Genomic DNA, 15765 nt, shown 5'->3' with positions numbered 1-15765 from the left:
AATAAACTCATTAGTTAATGAGATAAAATCTAATGACACTACCATAGCTGCATCAATCCAGTCGAACCTCACTGGTAAGACTTTAGATTAGAAATTATCGATTAGTGGTCTTGTTCATGATCAAGATATGTACTCTTTTTGTTTGCTATGACTGCATCGGCTATGTTAGCCGATTTGCCTATTCTCTCACGCATATATCATGTTTTCATGAATCTATCAACATATAGATGGTTTTATAGATTCTTTAGCTTTAGTTTGTTATCATTATCATAGCTGCATTGATCCGATCGAACCTCACTATTGATGATAATAGATTAGATTCAAACTGTTTGTAGATTCATTTATATTAGACAATCGATTTGTTCGCATATTATATTTTTTTCATTAATACGCTGGATATCGACTATTTAGTCAATAGACTCATTGAATTGGCTATCTAGCCATATATTTGGAACTGTTTGGTGCAACACCGATATGTTCCACCTTAAATTACTGATAAGATTTTCGCTTCTTTTCAATTGCAGATCAAATTGACTGGCATGTCATTGGGTTTTCATAATTGACTGGTTTTATGTTGAAGCCAAGCAGATCTCTACTCTCGTTTCACTCAGATCTTTTGGCTTGCTGTGTGTTGATCACATCGTCATATTTTTGTATCAACATACTTTTTGGCACGCTCGGTGAGACCACAATCATCATGGCGGTTCATAACAACAAGGATATTCTTATGGTGCCTTATGAAGACTTGCCTGCTAAGAATAAAGTTGCCATTGGTAAAGCTATAGAAGAGTTTCAGAACAAGTGCTTGCTGTCATACACCAAAAAACATGACAATAAAGTTATTCAAAAATATCCACTATCGAGAGTTTTGATGCATGGACAGTCAGATACAAGCGAAGCTGATGATATGCCTTTCTTTGTAGAAGCTATCAACAAATCCGTTCATGATGCAATGTTGAATCATAATATAGTTTTCTTGAATACATTCCATAATACCATGAAGGAGGTGTTTCATGGATTTCCACTTGATCAGGTTGGACCAGCTTATTACAATATTCCACATCCGTTGACTCAGGGGACTAATCAAGCCGGTACTAGCCACCAAGAAGCAGCACTAGCTAAGAGTGATGATACCCAGGCAATTTAGAATTTATCTGAGCAAATTCGGGGTGCTACTACTAATCAAATGCAATATAATCCTGTATCATCAGTACAACATATACAACAGCCGATAGGGCAAGTTCAGAATCAGATGATTAATTTGGTACATCAGGTCAAATACCACCGTCAGCTCAAAAAATAGCACCATTAGTTTAAAGGATTCGTAGACTTATATATCCTAATGTTTTCAAACAGAGATTTCAAACAGCAAATCAGCAAGGGGCTCGACAGATAGATATTCCCCAAGGATATCACTATGGTTCAGATTATAATACCCTCAATATGATTCTATATCCAGGGTATCAAGGCACTCAAAATTTCAATATGCAGATGGGTCAGTAATTATCAAAAAATTCAAACTCAAATGCTGATGAATTATTACTCAGAGTAACCGAAATGATAAAAAATCAGTTTGGTTTAAAACAAAAGGGTAGACCTTTTTGTACAAACGTCCATATCTTGAGTGGTATGATTTAGTGGCCCTTCCTACGAATTATAGACTTCTAGAATTTGCTAAGTTCACTGGTCAAGATAGCATAAGTATAATAGAATATGTCAGTCGATATCTTACTTAGTTGAGTGAAGCCTCTATTGAGGAAGCGCATCGAGTTCGTTTCTTCTCTTTGTCCCAATCAGGACCAGCTTTCACTTGGTTTTTATCACTTGCGGTTAATTTTATTGCCAATTGAAGTGATCTTGAAAAGAAATTTCATACATATTTCTACACTGGAACAGGGGAAAGAAAGATCATAGATTTGACAACTATAAAGCAAAGAGCTAATGAATCGGGTGCTGAGTTCCTTTAGAAGTTCCTAGAAACAAAAAAATTATGGTTTTTGTTGAATTTGACTGATGATCAGCTAGTTGCATTGGCTGTTCAAGGAATATTGCCGACATAGAGAGAAAAGTTGCTTGGGTAAGAATTTGACAATTTAGGTAAGTTGGCTCAACGGGTGGCAACACTTAATAGCTAATTCCAGAATATGCGTAGAGATACCCGATTCTATAAGATTGCTACAATCGCTGAAGCCTATAATCCATATTTAGTCGATGAGGATGATGAAGAAGAGGAAATTGCCATAGCTAAATGGAATTGGGGTAAAAAGATAGTAATGGTTCTAAATTCTTGGGGAAAAGAAGTTGAAGAAAGTTATGATTTTGATGTTACAAAGGCAGACAAACCTTTTGATTTCTTACTTGAGAAGGGACAGATTAAACTGCCTGCCAATCATATTATATTACCTCCCGATCCGTTGAAGAATAAGAAGTTGTGCAAGTACCATAACACTACCTCTCATACTACTAATGATTGTAGGATTTTTCGGCAGTATATTCAGAGGGCTATTCAACAAGGGAAGCTTAAATTTGATACAGCTCGAAAAATAAAAGTTGATGATAATCCTTTCCCAAAAGATCAGAATACAGTTGATGCTAAGTGTTCAAAGGGAAGCTGAAGTTTTAACATCAGCCAGGGCAAGAGAAACTAGAACCGTTGATCTAGAGATGCAAATATTGGCTAATGAATATAAAAAAAATTAAAAGGCGTCATGACCAATAAAAGAGCCGATACGAGCAGGGAGAAACATCGAGAGATGGTGCAATGAGACCATGTGTTACATCTCGAATTCTGTTGAATAAGTGACAATGGCAGAAAGAGAAAGATTATCAATGCTGGTTGGAAGAAAAGGAATATCAACGTCAACAAGAAAAAGAAAGATATGAAAGAGAACAAGCTGAGTCACATTAGAATTGTTGTTTCTTCAGACATTGTTAGAACGAAGGTTTGAGACTACCTACTAGGAATAATTGCCTAGAATGTAATGAACAATATTGAGAGTTTAGGTAGTCTCAAGTCAACCATCGGTCTATCCATGATCGAATTGAATATCAACATAATGATGTGGATCGACGCTTAAAAAATAGAAGCATTCATGATCGGCTTAAAAAGTGAGTTGTTGATCAGAACTGGGCTGATTATGAAGAAGATGATGAAGAGTACGTTTAGCAGGAAGGGCAATGATGTCTAGAAGGTTTAACAAGAAGTCAGAAGAGAAGAGTATAACGCCTAAGGAGTAGAGAGTTAGAACAGACTTAGAAATCTAGTAAACTGCAAGTATGGCATGCTAAATAAACAGTCGATAAGGGTCAACCATCGGCTATTATTCAAATGGCTTTTCTTTTATCATCTGAATTTAAAGCTCCAGTAGATCAAGAAGTTTATTTGGATTTTGATCAATCAGAGTATGAATAGATGGCAGCCCAGTTGACATTGATACAACAAGCTATATTTGATAAACCAATTAAGCATCGGCATTTGAAGGCTCTATATGTGAAAGGTTTTGTCGATGGAAAGCCGATGAGTAAAATGTTAGTTGATGGGGGTGCTTCTATTAATCTAATGCCTTATACTACTTTTTGCAAGCTTGGTAAAGGACTAGAAGATCTGATTAAGACTAACATGATGCTTAAGGATTTTGAAGGTAATGCGTCCAAGACCAGAGGGCAATAAATGTTGAATTAACAATTGAAAGCAAGACTTTGCTCACTACATTCTTTGTCATTGATGGAAAAGGTTCATATAGTTTACTACTTGGTCATGATTGGATTCATGCCAATTGTTGTGTACTGTCAACTATGCATCAATGCTTGATTCAGTGGCATGGAGACAATGTTGAGCTAGTTCATGCTAATGATTCTATGATTATAGCAATAGCTGATCCAATGTATTGGGAACTAGAAGATTTTGAGTCTTTTCTGCCAAGTGATGGGAAGGAAGCTTTATTAGAATCAATGATGAAGGCCAACAACCAATCCGAGCAGTCGGCTCTAAAAGTTTGTTTTAATCCATAATCTAATAGATGGTATAGATGGTAAACAAGGTCATGGCTTTATGTCGGTTGATGAGTTAGAAGAAATAGATATTGGTCCTAGAGATAGGCTTGGGCCGACCTATGTGAGTGCTAAATTAAATCCTGAGTATAAACAAGAATTGATAGATTTGTTAAAAGAATTTAAAGATTATTTTGCTTGGGAATATTATAAAATGCCTGGTTTAGATCGGTCAATTGTTGAGCATCGGTTGCTAATCAAACCTGGATATTGGCCATTTAAATAAGCTCCAAGGAGATTTAATCCAAATGTTCTTGATGACATTAAGAAGGAGACTGAAAGACTACTAGAAGCAAAATTTATCCGACCTTGCCGATATGTAGAGTGGATATTGAGTGTAGTTCCTGTGCATAAGAAAAATGGGAAGCTGAGAGTATGTATTGGTTTCAGAGATTTGAACAAGGCTACACCAATAGATGGTTATGCAATGCCAATAGCCGATTTGTTGGTAGATGCAGTTGCCGGGCACAAGGTAATTAGTTTTATGGATGGTAATGCAGGTTGTAATCAAATTTTTATCGCTGAAGAAGACATAGCAAAAATAGCCTTTAGGTGCCCTAGTGCAATCGACTTATTTGAATGGGTTGTAATAACTTTTGGATTGAAGAATGTTGGTGCAACTTATCAGAGGGCTGAATTATATTTTTCATAAGTTGATCGGCAAGGTTGTTGAAATCTATATTGATGATGTGGTGGTGAAATCCAAAGGGTATAAAGAACATCTGGCTAATCTGCGGGAGACTTTGGAGCGCATAAGAAAACATGGTTTAAAGATGAATCCTAATAAGTGTGCCTTTAGAGTGTCAGCTGAACAATTTTTGGGTTTTATGGTCCACGAGAGAGGAATTGAGATTGGTCAGAAAAGTATGAACGTAATTGATGAGGCAGTACCACCAACTAATAAAATAGAATTACAATCCCTGCTTGGTAAGGTTAATTTCATCAGAAGATTTATTTTAATTATGTCAGAAAGGATTCTGCCATTTTCTCATTTGTTGAAGTTGAAAATCAATCAAGAATTTAAATGGGGTGACGTGCAACAAAAAGCGTTTGAGATAAAAGAGTATATGAAATCTCCACCTATGCTGGTTCCTCCTCAGCAAGGTAAGCCTTTTAAGTTGTACGTATCGACTGATAGCTAAACGATTGGATCGGCCTTGATACAAGAGTTTGAAGGAAAGGAACATGTTGTTTTCTATTTAAGTAGAAGACTTTTGGATCTAGAAACATGATATTCTCCTATTGAAAAGTTATGCTTATGCTTGTATTTCTACTGCACTAAATTACGATATTATTTATTATCGGCTAAGTGTACAGTAGTGTCTAAAGCTAATGTGATCAAACACATATTGTCAATGCTGATATTAAATGGGAGAATGGGAAAGTTGATTCTTGCATTATCAGAATTTGATTTGAGGTATGAATCGGCTAAAGCAGTCAAAGGACAAGTGATGACTGATTTTATTACTCAACATCATAAACCAAGCGTCGGCTATGTGGAACATATGCCTTGGACATTATTCTTTGATGGATCATTGTGTAAATAAGGGGGTGGCATTGGTATTGTTATTATTTTGCCTCAGAGGGCAAGTTTAGAGTTTGATTTTCAAACCAAACCAATGACCACCAATAATCAAGCAGAGTATTATGCTATTCTTAAGGGACTTTAATTTCTTAAGGAAGTAAAGGCTGAGTTAATTGAAATATTTGGAGATTCACAGCTGGTTATTAATCAGTTGATCGGCCTGTATGAATGTAAGGATGATATTCTGAAGGGATATCACGATGAATGTCGAAAATTGTTTGAGGGGTTTTCTCTTACTTCTCTTCTACATATTCCAAGAGCATAGGATCAAGAGGCCAATCAGTTAGCTCAGAATGCGTTGGGCTATCGAGTGTTCTAGGAAATTTTAAGTAGTGAAACTTTGGCTAATGATTGGAGAGTTGAAATAGCCGATTACCTTAGAAATCCACCATAGAAGGTTACTAGAAAATTGAGATATAAATCGACTAAGTATGTTTTGTTAGATGATTAGTTGTATTATAAAACAGTTGATGGAGTTTTGCTTAAATGTTTAAGTCAAGAAGAAGCAAGAGTATTGATGGGAGAAGTATATAAAGGAATATGTGGAGCTCATCAATCGGCTTATAAAATGGAATGGGTTATTCGCAAGTCTGGATATTTTTGGCCAACAATATTAGAAGATTGTTTTGAATATTACAAGGGGTGTGAGGCTTGTCAGCGTTTTGGTAATGTTTAGAAATCTCCTACATCAGCTATGAATCCAATAATTAAGCCATGGCCATTCCGAGGCTAGGGAATTGATTTGATTGGCCAGATTTTTCCACCTTTTAGTAAAGGGCATAAGTTTGCATTGGTAGCAATAGATTATTTTACTAAGTCGGTTGAGGTGATTCCTTTAAAAACAGTAACTTCAAAGAATATGGTTGATTTTGTCAAGGAGCATATTGTTTATCATTTTGGGATTCCTCAAACCATTACTACTGATCAAGGAACAATGTTCACATCAAAGGAATTTAGAGATTTTGCTGCCAATATGGGAATTAAATTATTAAATTCTTCTCCTTATTATGCTCAAACTAATGGCCAAGCAGAGGCATCTAATCAAATTTTGATTAAGTTGATTAAAAAGAAAATTGAAGAGCAACCATGGAAGTGGTAGTTGACACTTAATGAAGCATTGTGGGCATATAGGATGATTTTCCATGGATCAATTAAATCATCACCTTATGAGTTAGTATATGGGCATAATGCGGCTCTTCCTTGGGAGATTTAGACTAGATCAAGATGTGTTACAATGTAAAATGATTTGACAGTCCAAAGTCTATTAAAACCTTATGATGGATGATTTGGAGGACTTAAGTTGTCATCGGCTGAGCGCTCTTGAAAATATTAAGGCCAATAAATTAAGGGTTGCAAGGCATTATAATAAAAAGGTCAAGAACAAGCAGTTTTGCGAAGGAGAGTTAGTTTGGAAAGTAAGATTGCCGATTGAGTCTAAATATAGCAGGTTTGACAAATGGTCGCCTAATTGGGAAGGTCCTTATCGGATTAAACAGTGTGCGCCTGACAATACTTATATTTTGGAAACGCTAGAAGGGGAAGAGGAATTTTATAGAGCAATCAATGCAAAATTCCTAAAGAAGTATTATCCTAGCGTTTGGATTAATACTTGATAGCCGATTTGTTTAGTCGTCGTCTCTAATAGCCGGTACCAGGAGGGTATCACCTTTAGTTCAAAAATTGACCCTAAGGGAAAAATCCGATACGATATGTATCACCTATAGAGCAAAAACACACACAAAGACAATCAGATTTATATTTCAGCAGATTCTAAAACACATTCATAAAGAGAAGCATAAATTTTATTCATTGATAGTTTGTTCCTAGAACAAACTAACCAAAAACTTTATTGATTACATCCTGGGCAGATGTAATGTCCACGATGGCCATGACTGCATCATTGAAGTCCTCGATTAAGTGCTCGTGCATGTCAAGGTCATCGACCATCGGGAAGCCTGGCTCCATGGTGCAGAGCTCGTACCCGGTCTGGACCTACAATGCGGCTAGGGCTACTATTATGCTGCGGCGAACGCCATGGAGGGCGATCACCTAGACGTGTGACAGGACGTCGTGTAGGCAGTTGTTGAGTAAGGGGCCGTGGGCATTGATGGCCGCCATAGCCACGTTTGCCGCCAGTTGGCAATCATAGAAACAAAAAAACTATCAAGACAAAGGTAGAGAAAATAAGAACAGAGGTTTTCTTGGAATCCATCTTACCCACCACCATGGCATTGGACTCAGCCAACCATGCCCAGGCGGCATTGGCTTCTTCCTCAGCGGTGAGGAGGGCAGCTTGAGAGGCTTTGAGGCAGATCTCAAGCTAACCGTACTCCTGAGTTGCCTTAGAGTAACGATCCTTGGCCGCCTTTCATTCTTGGAGGAAGCATTGGGCGTCATCGTCGGTGTAGGAATTGGAGGAGTCCGATGATGAATCTGGCGTAGGGGCGACAGCAGGCTCAACATTGGAGGACTTGCCAGCCCTAGGAGGAGGAGGAAGCTTGTTGTTCAAGACAGACACATCAGAAGGTGATCTGTTGATAGGAGCAGGAATTGTTTGGTCCTACCTCATGCAACGGAGCCACTGGCTCACCGGCACCTCCTCCTCTGAGAGATCTTTCGCTACAAGCTTGTCGCGGTTATCTTCGTCCACCATGCATGCTGGTTTAGATCTTGAGGGGAGGAGAAGAGGAAACTGCTATAGGGTCTATGAAGGTGGAAGGACGTAGGGGAATGAGAGCAGTTGCAAATGTAGATGTGTTTGAGGCCAAAGCCCTTGGCTGCTATTTGTAGCCACGAAGTCGAGACGATAGATATCTTGGGACGTGTGAAAGTAACCCCAATTAATGGAAGGGGAGGCACCACTTCGCTAATACCGAGGGGAACATGGCATTGATGACTAAGAAGAAATTCGAAGGGTTTTGTGATGAAAGCCATTTTCAGATTTAGTTAAGTCAGAGTAAAGTCAGAAATCAGAAATCAGCTAATTCAAATCAGGTCTTCTAGCCAAACCAAAAATACAGCTATCATCAGGTTTATGTGCTATAGATACTGGAATGTAAATTACAAGTTAAGAACGTCATGGATTGCTCGTAGTTCTTTCAGCCGAATAGCATCAACTTCTACAATCTGTTGTTTATCTTCTTAGATTGATTCAGGAATACTTTCAAGACTGTTGCGAATAGCTTTGCCTTCTTTGACCTTAGTTAGCATTTCTTGCTTCTTCTGTTTGATAGCATTGGGGATCAGAGTCAAGTTGGACTCATGACGTTTGATGGTGGCCTTCACACTTTCCATTTCTTTTTCAAGTTTAGCACGCCTAACTCTTAGCTGATTTAGTTCTGGTTCAATTTTGGAAGAAGAATTCTTCAGATTGTTGATCAATTATGCCAATTCTTTGGCTTCCTACTTGTTAGAGTTCTTCTTAGCCGTCAAAGCTTCATGGTCCATTAGGTTTCTTTGAGCCTTTTTTACCTTGGGAGCTTGATCTTTGATGTTGGACAAAGGTATCAAGGCTTCAACAAGATTTGAGGGCAGATCCTTCTTAATGGTTAAGAAGATTCTTCTCATTGGATCTACATCCTGGACAAAATCGGCTATGTTCCTCTCAAGCATTGGCAACATGTCTTTTAGCTAATTTTTTGTCTTGTCTGATAAGATTTATTGAGAAGCGATGGCTAATGAGCTAATCTCACTTTCATCTATGTATTCTTCAAAGTTGAAGGAGTAGCTCAGAGCTAGAGAATTAAGTGCCTACATGTGAACAAAAGGAATCTTATTAGAAATGGCAAATAAGTTGACAATGAGATGAATGGTGAGGAGGACACAATACCTTTACTAGAAGAAGCTCTGGCTAAGGAGAAGGAACAGCCGATGATATGCCAATATCTTTTTCAACATTTGGTTGAATCAGCTCTGGACTTTTGATGCAAGTGTTTGTAGGCATCAAGAAGCTTTTTGGTTTATATTTGTTATAGAAGGATAAGAATGAGCATATAAATTTCTTACCATCGAACTGTTTGCTGAGTTGAAGGATCAACGGTTTGGGTATTGGCATCAATAGGATCATCTTCAACTGTTGGGATGTTAGACCTTTGCTCTTAGTGCAGATGTTTTCTCAGGTGGTGTCTGATAAAGGAGAATGATTAGAGAAGAGTAAGGATTACATAAGATTAAAAGAGTTGAGGAGATACCTTGGTAGTATCAGGAGGTGAAGTAGAGAGGTTCTTATCTTCTGTTGTTTTGGGTCTATCATAAGAATTCGGTTATTTCAATTATAATCGGCTTGTTAGGAGGATTAGCCAATGAGAGGTTGGTAGAATGCCGATTCAAATGCCTAGGACAACAATTTGGCACCCAAGGCAGATTGAGATGCAATAGTCGATGGCTAGCAAGATTGGAATTGAAGTATAAGTTGGATATCATCTTAAGAGGGAAGATAAGTTAAGTTACCTGAGGAATTGATGATTTTGTTCTACGAAGTTCTCTTCCCAGTGGTGGTTTTCTGAGTTACACCTTGGGTTGTCTTACTTTTAAAGACTGATATGTGAGTATTGTTGGGGCAGCTGGGGTTTTCATCAACTTTTTCAAAGTGGGTGCAGTTGATCCCATTCTTGAGGCTGGACATGGTGGATAGTATTGTGGCAGAACCGCCTCAAATAACTCACTTCCAGAGGTGCTTGTCATCCATTAGACGTTAAATACCCCAAGAGTGAGCTAATTTAAACAGTTCCATCGAGCACACCTCATGGGAGAACCCGAAAATCCATATTTTTCAATAGGATCATAAATGGGAGAATAAAGCTTACAACATTTTAGCCATTTCTTAACATCACTTTCCATGCAACATCAGAGTATAATATTTATTGTTATAACAGCGAAATATAACCATGTTATCAGAGTTTTAGCGGAAATAAAATCATTTAATGATAAGTTAAACATTAACATGATGATCCATTATATACATCATAACAGGTTGTAAGTTTTTCCATTGTAAAATATTTTGGGTGGAACTTTCAAATAAACTCTATGTCCGCAACGTTAAGGAAATCCTCGCTGAGCCCACCAGGAGGTTTCCACACACAAGTGTAGCTCTATATGTTTCTAGTCACCTACAACAGGGTAGAACAAACCCTGAGTACTCAATTGTACTCCATCAAGACTTACCCATTCAGGAGGAAAGAAAGGACTCCAAGGATATGCAAGGCTATTGGCTTGTGGATTTATTGCATCTACAAGAGCATTACTAAACGTGCGTCCTTATATTTAATTTTATTAGCAGTTATCATTAGTTCATTAACTAAGCATTCTATGTAAGCACCTATGCTACTTTCAAGCAGGTGGTAAGCAATCAGAACCATTTTACCATCTTTCATATTCTAGTTCTTACTACGGTGCTAGATCGTAGCCAAGCCATATCGTCTCACACGGTGATTCACAAACCAATGTATCCTAGCTGGGTACCCTAAAACACAAGCCCCGCTTATACCCTAGGCACAAGTAGGAGCAACTCACTGCTCTATGATCAAGGGATCTAGGTCCCCATCCAAACTTAGACTCCAAGCCCCACACCTGAGTCCCAAACTTAATGTGGTGCTTAGACCTCCACCATCCCTGCCTCCAATCCATCAACCTGAAAAGAGCCAAAAGCCATGACAAGAGAGCACCGAGCCTTCCTACCCCCATAAGCAAGTATGTGTTCAGGATAATAAGTCTGTGACCTGACTAGAATCCAATGCAACGAACGGTCCTTAACCGACACAGGCAGAACAAGTGCAATCCGAGCATCACTCGAATGCCAAACCAAGTCCAGATCTAAAGTACCATTCTATCCGGTCTCTAATTATTATTCATATATATTCCATGTGATAGTAATATAATAACAACAATAATATCTTTCCTATCTCTCACGAGTGATAGGCAATCACTGGACTTCTACCAGGAATCCTATAGCATAGCAATCTACATGATCCTGTCAAACTAGTAACACTCATAGGATAAGGATATATATAAATGCAAGTGGGTTTCATTCAACTCCTTAAACTTAATGCACGAGCATAAAATAAAGTGTAGAATAATAGGGGTTATACATCAGGGGCTTGTCTGGGTAAAATATAACCAAGTTAGCTTTTCATCATGGTGGCATGATCATCAAGTCACCATCTGCTTCCGCTACTTTGGTCAATTTCATGATCCATCGTTGTTCCTATTATGATATACGTGGATGCAACACAAAAATGTAAATGATCACGGTAATCGCAACTCTAAAATACGATTATGCTGCAAAACTAACGAGCTGGCTATAGCGACTAACGTATAAGGCTACGTATCCATGTTGTCGGGCGAGGCATTACTTCCTAATAAGTATTTTAGCCACAAAATCCCCAGATATATCCTTAATTCATTTTATTGATTTAATATATTTTCAAACTAGGGCTTAATAGGTATTCTAGCAAACTAATTATTCTAGAGCTACAAAAATTACAGAAAGCACATAATAATATTGCGAAGCTACTATAAAAATTTCAAAGATAACACTATCATTATTTTGCCACAAAAATTCCAACAAGTTCATACTTTAATAATTTAAGAGCATGTTGAACATTTAAAGCATCCATGACATATTTTACAACCACATGAACCAAGTACACTAGCACGTAGATCATAATTTTAGAAGCTTAACAAATTGGTTTCACAATTTTTGGTCAACTGCACGAATTTATATTGAATTTACAATTTGCCTTAGAAACTAAATTAGAAAGTGCCTAGAAAAGAAAAAGAGGCCGGCAGCAACCATATCGGCCCTAGCAGCCCACGTGGACGCAGCGCGCGAGGCAGCTGGCCCAGCAGCAGCCCAAGGTGGGGGAACCCGCGCCCGTGCCACGCTTTTTGTAAAATAGCCCCTTGCCTACCTGAATATTATGCGGCGCCTCCAAGTACTATTGCACCAGAGAAACCCTTTGTAGAGAGCACTATCGATAGAATATCGTCGGCAGTCCTTCGAGGGGTATCCCATGAAGATAGATTGATCGACAGAGAAGCATGTGATTAAGAACAAGAAGGCAACAGAAACACATGAGTTAGATAGGTTTTAGGCCATCAGTATGATGTAATACCGTACTCCTGTGGTCTATTGGTTTGTATTAGCTATCATGTGATATTGCGTGAGTTTGGAGGGGGTCCATGCTCGCCTTATATAGTCTGGGGAGTAGGGTTACAAGTCGATTAGATCTGAGAGATAACCAAAAAGTAATAACTGATTTCAGGAATCTTGGGATCATACATATCCTAATAGATCTTGTAGTATCTTCAGGATATCTTCCCGGTGTCTTGCGGGAGGCGCCGAGCACAGTCGTACCCCGCAAGGCTTCGTCTTGTGGGTCGGGCCACCTCTAGGAGCGTAGCACATGTGGTCTGCCATGGGTATCTGGGGTCATACCCCCCCATAGCTAGTCCCCGAGCATCTTGTATCCATTGTGCAACGCCGTCCTAAGCTTGTCCGAGCAGGTGCAAACAAAGCCGAGTAGTCAAACTCATGGTCCGACCACCATGATGAGTTGCCGAGCAGTTCTAAGCAATTGCTGAGCAGTTGTGAGCAGTTGCCAAGCAGCATAACCCAAATACGGCTTGCCATAAGGGTGTAAGGAGCTCAAGTTCAGAATCAAAAATTTCTTCGCAGCGGACCAAGTGTGCCCACTTAGAGTCCGACCATGAGAAAAGGAGATAGTCTTCTTCAACTTCAAGAGGCATGGAGTCTTCCAGATTTAAGCAAACACACTCATTGCAAGGTGATGTGTGCCCCACTTAGTCCCCTAGCCTAACAGTAGATGACATAGTCATGTGGTGCCAGGGTCTAAAGTAGAAGAATAATAGAAGACCAGCTGAGCAGACAGCTAGTCCCTGAGTGTAGTCCCAAAAAGCACATTCACCACAAGGTGAAGTGTGCCCACTTAGTCCCCGAGCCTGATAGTAGATGATGTAGTCATGTGGTGCCAGGGTTCAAAGTAGAAGAATAATAGAAGACCAGCCGAACAGATAGCCAGTCCTTAGGTGTAGCCCCAAAAAGCACATTCACCGCAAGGTGAAGTGTGCCCACTTAGTCCTCGAGCCTGATAGTAGATGATGTTATGTAGTCATATGGTGCTAGGGTCAGAAATAGTAGTCAACTTGTAGAAAAATGGAATCACGGAGAAATCCCGGAGTAATGCTGATTAGTAGCAATTACTGAGCCGTAACGCTTGGCAGAGAGGTTCGGCGAACATTTTGGCGAGCATAACAAATTACAGAGATAAATCAGCAATACGGGCCAGCTCACACGAAGGCCCAGGTAACGACCCACCTTCAGTTGCGGAGAATTCAGGGTGGCGAAAATCGCAGGAACGGTTCCCCAAAAACCCTCAAATGTGAAAAGGTGGGGGGAAAGTGCTTTATAACTACGCCACCGCATCCCATGTTCCCACCTTTGCCATTTTGCCATTTCGTCTTCCACCTTAGTCCTCACATTTCTAGATTCGCATCCACACTTGCTTCTATTGTCAAACCCTAATTAGATCTGAGAGATGGTGCCGAAGAAGGGAGCTGCCAAATCGAAGAAGACGAGCCCCAAGAAAGCAGAGCGTAAAGCCCAACCGTGACAAAGAGTGGGTGCTATCATGAATGGGAGAAGTGGAGCTCAATAGATTGGTGGAAGCTAGCGTTCTTCCTGACTGCGCTGCTGCTGGATGGTGGCTGGCCCTCGGTGAGCTCTTCCCAATACCTCATACCGGTGAAGTGGTGGTATTCGAGGATTATTTCTAGCATGGGTTGGGGTTTCCTATTCATCCATTCCTAAGGGATTTGCTGGAGCTTTGGGTGGTTAGTCTATGCAATCTCCACCCAAATACCATTTTACACATCTCTATCTTCATCCATTTCTGTGAGGCATATCTTGGAATCCTTCCCTACTTCAACCTCTTCTATCACCTGTTCTGGCTGAAGAAGAGAGGCGGCGGTGGTTCCAAGGTGGTCGGCGGAGTGTACCTTTAGCTGTGCGATGGAATGACGGGGGAGTACCTTATTGTGCCACTAAACATGTCACTGAAGAACTAGAATGCTAGGTGGTTCTACATGAGACAGAGCCACCCGGCTATCCGCTACGACATCAACCATATCCTGAAGAGCCAGAAGAGCTGGTCAGAGATGCTAAGCAGTGCTGACATGGAGCAAGTAAGGGAGCTCCTTAACTTAATAAAGGATGTGAAGACCAATGGTGAATTGGTAGCGGCGAGCTTTATAGTGTGCCACGTTCAACCCTGTAAGGAGAGAGCCCATCTCGCCTTTGAATTCAAGGGAGGGACTGATGGTACCTGGGAGAGGCCAGAGATGTTGTCGAGGGACATTGTGGAAGAGCGGGCTACAGAGCTATTCGCTCTATTTGCCTCATTCAATATGTCAGGGTATATGAAGCCCTTTAACTGCAAGAATCTACCTCCTCAGGTAAATATCTTAGTTGTATGCTCTTGATGCTTTGTACCTTTTGTCATTTCCGAGCATTGGACTAATTCACTTATGCGAAGATGCACTCATAGGATAGGACAGTGTACTTCTCAGGCGTGCCGAGGTGTGAATGGCCAAAAGGAGTAGATTCCTAACCACCGTCGTGGCCAGAGGAGGACACTGTCAGCATCTCATCGGAGAGTCCATCCCTGGTGTCGAAGAAAATCTAGGGGGAAAAGGGCAGTGGCAGACGAGCTAGCCTAGAAGAAGAGAAAGACGGCTACAGTTGCTCCCCTCAAACCGAGCGACATCTCACTTGGTGGTGACCAGACCACTCGAACATGAAGGACTACGGTGTTCGAGTGATCGGATGACGACGAAATTCTGGTGGCTGCTCCACCGAGCACTGAAGCACCTCCATGCAATAGGCACGCAGAAGAACAATTGAAGGGAGGCAAAGAAGTCCCCGAGTAGTGGGCGAGGAGGGTCCCTATGCATCAGGCGATGGAGGCCTCCACAGAGCAGGTGATGGGAGTCCCCGAGCAGCATACGAAGGAAGTCCCAGAGCGACGGGTAGAACAGAGGCCGACGGTGAAGAAGATGGCACCTCCACCCCAAAGCACGGGAGTCAGCCCCACGGCCATGCCTGGGGGCTCAAG

Source organism: Miscanthus floridulus, chromosome 1 (genome assembly GCF_019320115.1).
Source record: "Miscanthus floridulus cultivar M001 chromosome 1, ASM1932011v1, whole genome shotgun sequence".
In the NCBI taxonomy this organism is placed as follows: Eukaryota; Viridiplantae; Streptophyta; class Magnoliopsida; order Poales; family Poaceae; genus Miscanthus; species Miscanthus floridulus.
Note: the sequence above shows the minus strand (reverse complement) of the source record.